Genomic DNA, 6,418 nt, shown 5'->3' with positions numbered 1-6,418 from the left:
CAAAAAAAAAAAAAAAAAAAAAACCTGGAACGGTGAAGGTGACAGCAGTTGGTTGGATGGAGCATCCCCAAAGTTCTACAAGGTAGCCAAGGACTTTGATTGTACATTGTTCTTTTTTTTTTTAATAGTCATTCCAAATATCGTGAGATGCATTGTTACAGGAAGTCCCTTTCCTTCCCAAAAGCTGCCCCGCTTCTCCCTGAGGAGAAGGGCCAGTCCTCGCCCGAGTCCACACAGGGGAGGGTGATAGCACTGCTTTTGCGTAAATTATGTACTCCAAAATTTTTTTTTAATCTTCGCTTTAATACATGTTCTTTTTGTTTGTTTTATTTTGAATGGTCAGCCATTGTGGCCCCCCTTTTTGTCCCCCAACTTGAGATGTATGAAGGCTCTTGGTCCCCCTGGGAGCGGGTTGAGGTGCGGAGGTAGCCAGGGCTTACCTGTACATTGACTTGAGCCCAGTTCGATAAAGTGTACACATTAAAGAAAAAAAAAAAAAACAGACACCACCACCTACTACCACTCATCGCCCACCACCTCCTTTCCTATCTTTTACCCTGCTTTAATTTTCTTCAAAGCCCTTACGTCAACCTAACACATTAGAGGGTAATATGTTTACCGAATGCCTATCTTCCCTACTGGAATGTAAGTTCAGTGAGGGCAGGGACCATATCTGTTTTATTCTTTGCTGTATCCCCAGTGCTGGGACAGTGCCAGGCACACAGAAATCACTCAATAAATATTGAAACAATGGAGGAATAAATGGCTGACTGCATGAACAAGTTACTTTGCACAGTGCCCGGCCTTTCACAGGTGCTCGGGAAATAGAAGTTATGACTGTTAGTAATTTGGAGGTGCTGAGAGAGGCATGAAAGGGCCTGGACTTTGGGAACAGGTGGGGCTAAAGAGAAGAGAGCTCAGGTGGGGCTCAAAGCTACCCGCAGCCTGTCCAGAGGCCACACACCACATACCATGACATCAGCCCAAGGCAGGGATTGCCCTTAGAGAACTCCCTAGCCTGAGGGGCCCTCGAGCCCCACTCCTTGCAGCGTCCTCCGGGAGCTGGGTCAGGGGGAGGGAGGTAAGGGATTGGGATGTGCCTGGTCCTCAGGATGGACAGACTCTCCCACCCACACCTAGACAAGGTGCCCAGCTACGCCAGCAATGGGGTGTAGAAGAGGCTCTCTGTTCCCATAGGGAGCCCGAGCAGAAGGGACTGATCACCAGGACTAAGTTTGTAGTGGACACCTAGGCCAGGTAGGGAATAGGCCAGGCCCAGGCAGAGGAAGCAGAGAGCAGAGTCATGAGTCCGTAGCCCTGAACCGTGCCCCCAGGGGTCTGGAGTTTCTCAGTTCAGAGTAGGCTGGGTGTCAGAGTTATGGAAGACACAGCAAATCAATGCGGAAAGCGCAGCTCCATCCCTTTAACCGTGTGACCTCAGACAAATCACTTAACCTCTCTGAGCCTCAGTGTCCCCATCTGTCAGGTGGAAATAATAATATCCACCTCAAGATGCTTATTAATAATAAGAGTTACCATTTACCAGCACTTTGCTATGTGCTGGGATGTTACATTATCTCCTTTGAGCCTCAAAACATCCCTTCCATTAGGCATTTCTATTCTCACTCTACAGAGGAAGAAAGAAGTTCAGAGAGGGTAGTAACCAGCCCAAAGCCACACAGCTGGGAAGAATCAGAGCGAAACTGGACCCAAATCTGCTGGTTGTAAAGCCCTATTTTAACCACCATCTAGAGGATGCACGTAAGCCCCCAGCATGTAGCCAAGCACACAGATTCCCAATTTGTGAATTTTCTTCTCCTTCCTTGAGCTTCAGGTCCGGAGGAAGGTGAGCCCAGGTATGGGGGCTGAAGGGACAGGAAGCCAGGTGGCCCTTGGGCTGGGCTGAAGCAGCAGCAACAGCCCTCACCTCACTCCCAGCCAAGCACAAGCAGCCCGGGCTGGCTTTCTGCTCCCCATAGTTTGCAAGAAACCCCTTCCCAACACCTCCTCCCCAGCCCGGGCAGGCTGGGGTCATCCCTGCAGAGGAAGTTCAGCCAGGTCAGGCCTACCCCTTTCCCACAGCCCCTCCATGGCTTTTCCACTCACCTCTGGGCTGAGAATCCCCCAAGGCCCCCCACCCAGGGCCTGTGGGGTTACGTTGCCATTGGCGTTGCTCCCTTGATAGGGGACAGCCTAATTCATGTCTGACCCACGCCAATAAATCAGGGAGGGGTGCGGGGGTGGGGACATTCATAAATCTATATCAAACAGCCCCCAAATTATGACAGATGACATGGCAGTCATAAAATTGCACAAGCAAAACTCACCAAGTCATTAATTTCATGGCCGTAGAAAATAAACAGACACATTTTTTCGCGGCCCTAATAAATTTTTAAAAACTCAAAGAATGGTCCATCTGCTTCGAATAATTTTTAATTTCCTATTCTGTCTCATTCCCATTAGCTATTCCACTGAGATATTTGCTAAATTCTTTCATTTACCTCCTCCCATCTGTATTCAATTACCCTATTTCCAAATAGAGTGAGTTTTTGTTTCTCCTAAGCACGGGACAAAATACCCCTGCCTGTACCTTAAAGCAAACGTTATGTGTGTTTTATTATCTGTTAGACCGTACGAGTCATTCTAACTCGATTGGCTGTGCGGAAAGTCTTGGAGACCAATCTGATTTTGATGTTTTCTGGCTTGGGTGGAAAACACCTGCCCGATTCTCAAAGCTAATCTATTAACGTAGTAAATGCTGTAGCAGATGTTCCTGAGTGAGCGAGGGGCCGCAATGGGCTGTGACCAGACCCAGAGTATCGGGCACACAGTGGAGATCAGAGGCCAGCACCACCACTGGGGGCCGAGCTGCCACATTTTCCAGCCGGCCCCCAGGCTCTGGCTGCCTGGTGACTCCCCACTGCCTCCCACGGCTCTCAGCAGCCACTGGAGATGGAAGGACATTTCAAGGTCATCTGGTCCACCCCCAACAGGCCCGTGTTTTTTATAGAAGGAAGACTGAGGCCCAGAGAGGAGGTGTGATTGCCCAAAGTCACACAGCATACTGAAAAAGGAGAACATCCTTAGCGTCTCTAGTGGGAGCAAGGAGCTGAGACGGGAAGAGGAGGGGAATTCTGTGAGCAACTTTCCCACCAGTGCCTTCCACCTGGGGAAACAACATCACTTAGGTCTTTTCTGTCTATCGGTCTTCGCAAGTCATCTTTCCTCATCCTGCTGGAGCAGTGACAGATGCAGAGACTAGGAAGTGAGACGAGGGGCTAAAGCCTTGCTCGGGGGTGGGTTCGTTTCAACACAGTGACGCAGTGGAACCCGCAAAGCCCCAGGAATGTGGAAGTCCAGGCCAAGCTGCAGATCTGGGAGGGAGCTGGGGTCTCCAAAGCCTCACACAGCATAATCCAGGTAGCTGCACTATGGGGGCTCACATCCCCGCAGCCCTCGTTATTTCCACGCATGCTGGTGGCTTCTTACTATGGGCAGTTTCTCTGCTGCCTGAGAGCTTTCTCTGGCCTAGGATTCGGGAGACTCTCAGGTCAGGCCAGAAGTGCAGGGATTTGACACCTTCAGAAGCAGCCTTAACAACGACGATTAGGAGTTGGTGTATATATCCCCCCCACCTTCTCCCCTCTTGGATGGGACAATTCTGAGACAAATCTATACCAGTGATTCTCAACCAGGTACAATTTTGCACCCCCAGGGGACATTCAGCAATATCTGGAGACATTTTGGTTGGATGGTTGCTACTGGCATCTGGTAGAGGCCAGGATGCTGCTAAACATCCAACAACACCCAGGACAGCACCCCACAACCAATAATTATTCAGCCCAAAATGTCAATAGTGCTGAGGTTGAGAAACCCTGTTCTCTACCCTCTCACAGAGGTCCTCAGTGGGATTGAGCCCCAGATGCCCATAGCAACGACCTGCTCATTTAAGCACACACTCCTGACTTCTCTCCCCTCCTTGGACACCTTCCTCACTCCCCTTCCAGAACTTCCTGAGACCATCTCCCACAAAACTACTTTCACGCAAATCCTCGCCTCAAGGTCTGCTTCTTGGGGCACCCAACCTAAGATCATCCATTACTACAGTCATGAGGACAACCTTGAAAAGGTCTTGAAGAGTTGGGTTCCTATTTCAGTCATTCACACTCCTACTGCACACATTCTGTCCCAGGGATACCCACACTGAACGTAGCTTCTTGAGGACACATACATGGGGGCACACAAGACCAGCTTGGTCAGGAACGTCCTTTGGTCCTACTCTCGTGGACCAGCTGATTGGAGATATGCTCACTTTGCAAAGAGATGTGAGACTTGAATACAGATTCAATGCAATCCCTGTCAGAATCCCAGCTACTTCTTTGTAAAACTGGCAGGCTGATTCTAAAATTTACATGGAATTACAAGGGACCAGGAATAGCCAAAACAATCTTGAAAAAGAAGAATGAAGTAGGATGACTCACACTTCCTGATTTCAAAATTTGCTACAAAGCAACAGTAATCAAGATAGTGTGGTACTGGCACTAGGATAGATATATAGATCAGTGAACTAAAATTGAAAGTACAGATATACCCATATATCTATGGTCAACTGACTTTTGACAAGGGTGTAAAGACCATTCAATGGAGAAAAGATAGTCTTTTCAACAAATGATGCCAGGACAACTGGATATCCACCTGCTAAAGAATGAAGTTGAACCTTACCTCACACCATACACAAAAATTAACTCAAAATGGATCTAAGACCCAAATGTAAGAGCTAAAACTATAAAACTCTTACAAGAAAACATAGGGTTAAATCTTCGTGATCTCGGATTTGGCAAAGTATTCTTAGATATGACCCTAAAAGCATGACAAAAAAGAGAAAAAAAACTGATAAATTGAACTTAGAATTGAAAACTTTTGTGCTTCTATGGACACCATCAATAAAGTGAAAAGACAACCCACAGAATGGGAAAAAAATATTTTCAAGTCATATATCTGGTAAGGGACTTACATTATTAGGTATCCATGAATTTAGAACTACTATTTTCTCCTGGTAAATTTAAATTTCATATATTGACCCTCTATATCTCTAATGATGCCTTTTTGCCTTAAATTCTATTTTGTCTGATAGTAATATAACCATGCTAATTTTCTTTTGTTTAGTATTTTTCTGATTTTTTTTTCACTGTTTTACTTACAATTTTTTATCTCTTTTAGACGTGTCTCATGTAAGCAGCATTTGGCCATTCTTTCTTCAATCCAATCTGAGAGTATATAATTTTAACTGGAGAGTTCAGTCTATTTATATTAATAGAGCTTACAAATATATTTGACTTTATTTCTATGATCTTGTTTTTGTTTTGTTTTTATTTTAATTTGTCCTGCTTCCTAAGGATTTATTTTCATCTTCTTTGTTGCATTGTTTTGAATTGAGGTTTTTTACTCATCCCATTTCTCCTCCTTCTACTGTGTAGAGGATAGGCATTCTATTATTTTTTTTTTATTGGTGACTTAGCATTTTGAAATTATTACCTAACTTAACTTAGTCTAAAGTTAATCGATATCTTACCCTTCTCCTGAACAATGCAAAGTGCTTTGAAAGCTTTAATTCCATTTATTTATACTTACGGTCCAGGCTTTTAGTTCCATCTCCTGTTTAACCCCACAGAATAGACATTGTTTTGGACAATCAGTGTGTTTGTTTAGATTTACCCATATTTTTATTATTTTCTCAATTCATCATCACTTCTGGTATCTGAGAATTTTTTCCTCAGATCATTTTTCTTCTCAAGCTCATCCTTCAGAAACTCCTTGAATGGGGGTCTGTTGTTTATAAATTCTCTCAGTTATAGTAAACGGACAAACCTTTTTTTTTTTTTTTTGCATTACGCGGGCCTCTCACCGCTGCGGCCTCTCCCGTCGCGGAGCACAGGCTCCGGACGCGCAGGCCCAGCGGCCATGGCTCACGGGCCCAGCCGCTCTGCTGCACACGGGATCCTCCCGGACCGGGGCACGAACCCGCGTCCCCCGCATCGGCAGGCGGGCTCTCAACCACTGCGCCACCAGGGAAGCCCCCGTACAGACCTTTTATTGAGCTTCATTTTATTGTGCTTCATTACTGTGTTTTTTTACAAATTGAAGGTTTGTGTCAACCCTGCGTCAAGCAAGTCTATCTGCGCCATTTTTCCAACAGCATTTGCTCACTTCATCGCTCTGTGTCACATTTTGGTAATTCTCACAATATTTTAAACTTTTTCACTAGTATTATATTTGCTATGGTGATCTGTGATCAGTGATCTCTGATGTTACTACTACAACTCATTGAAGGCTCAGAAGATGGTTAGCATCTTTTAGCAATAATTTTTTCTTTTTTTTTTTTTTTTTTTTTTTTTTTTTTTTTTTTTTGCGGTACGTG

The 6,418-nt window shown here is 45.3% G+C and overlaps 1 long non-coding RNA gene across 4 annotated transcripts in view; it reads right to left on the bottom strand.

Moving 5' to 3' along the window:
• LOC114484544 (uncharacterized) overlaps positions 1-6,418 on the bottom strand; it is a 53,873-nt gene that overhangs the window by 28,878 nt on the left and 18,577 nt on the right. The gene's annotated exons all lie outside the window — the stretch shown is intronic.

This window comes from Physeter macrocephalus, chromosome 20, assembly GCF_002837175.3.
Source record: "Physeter macrocephalus isolate SW-GA chromosome 20, ASM283717v5, whole genome shotgun sequence".
Lineage (NCBI taxonomy): Eukaryota > Metazoa > Chordata > Mammalia > Artiodactyla > Physeteridae > Physeter > Physeter macrocephalus.
This window is presented reverse-complemented; position numbering and strand designations above follow the sequence as displayed.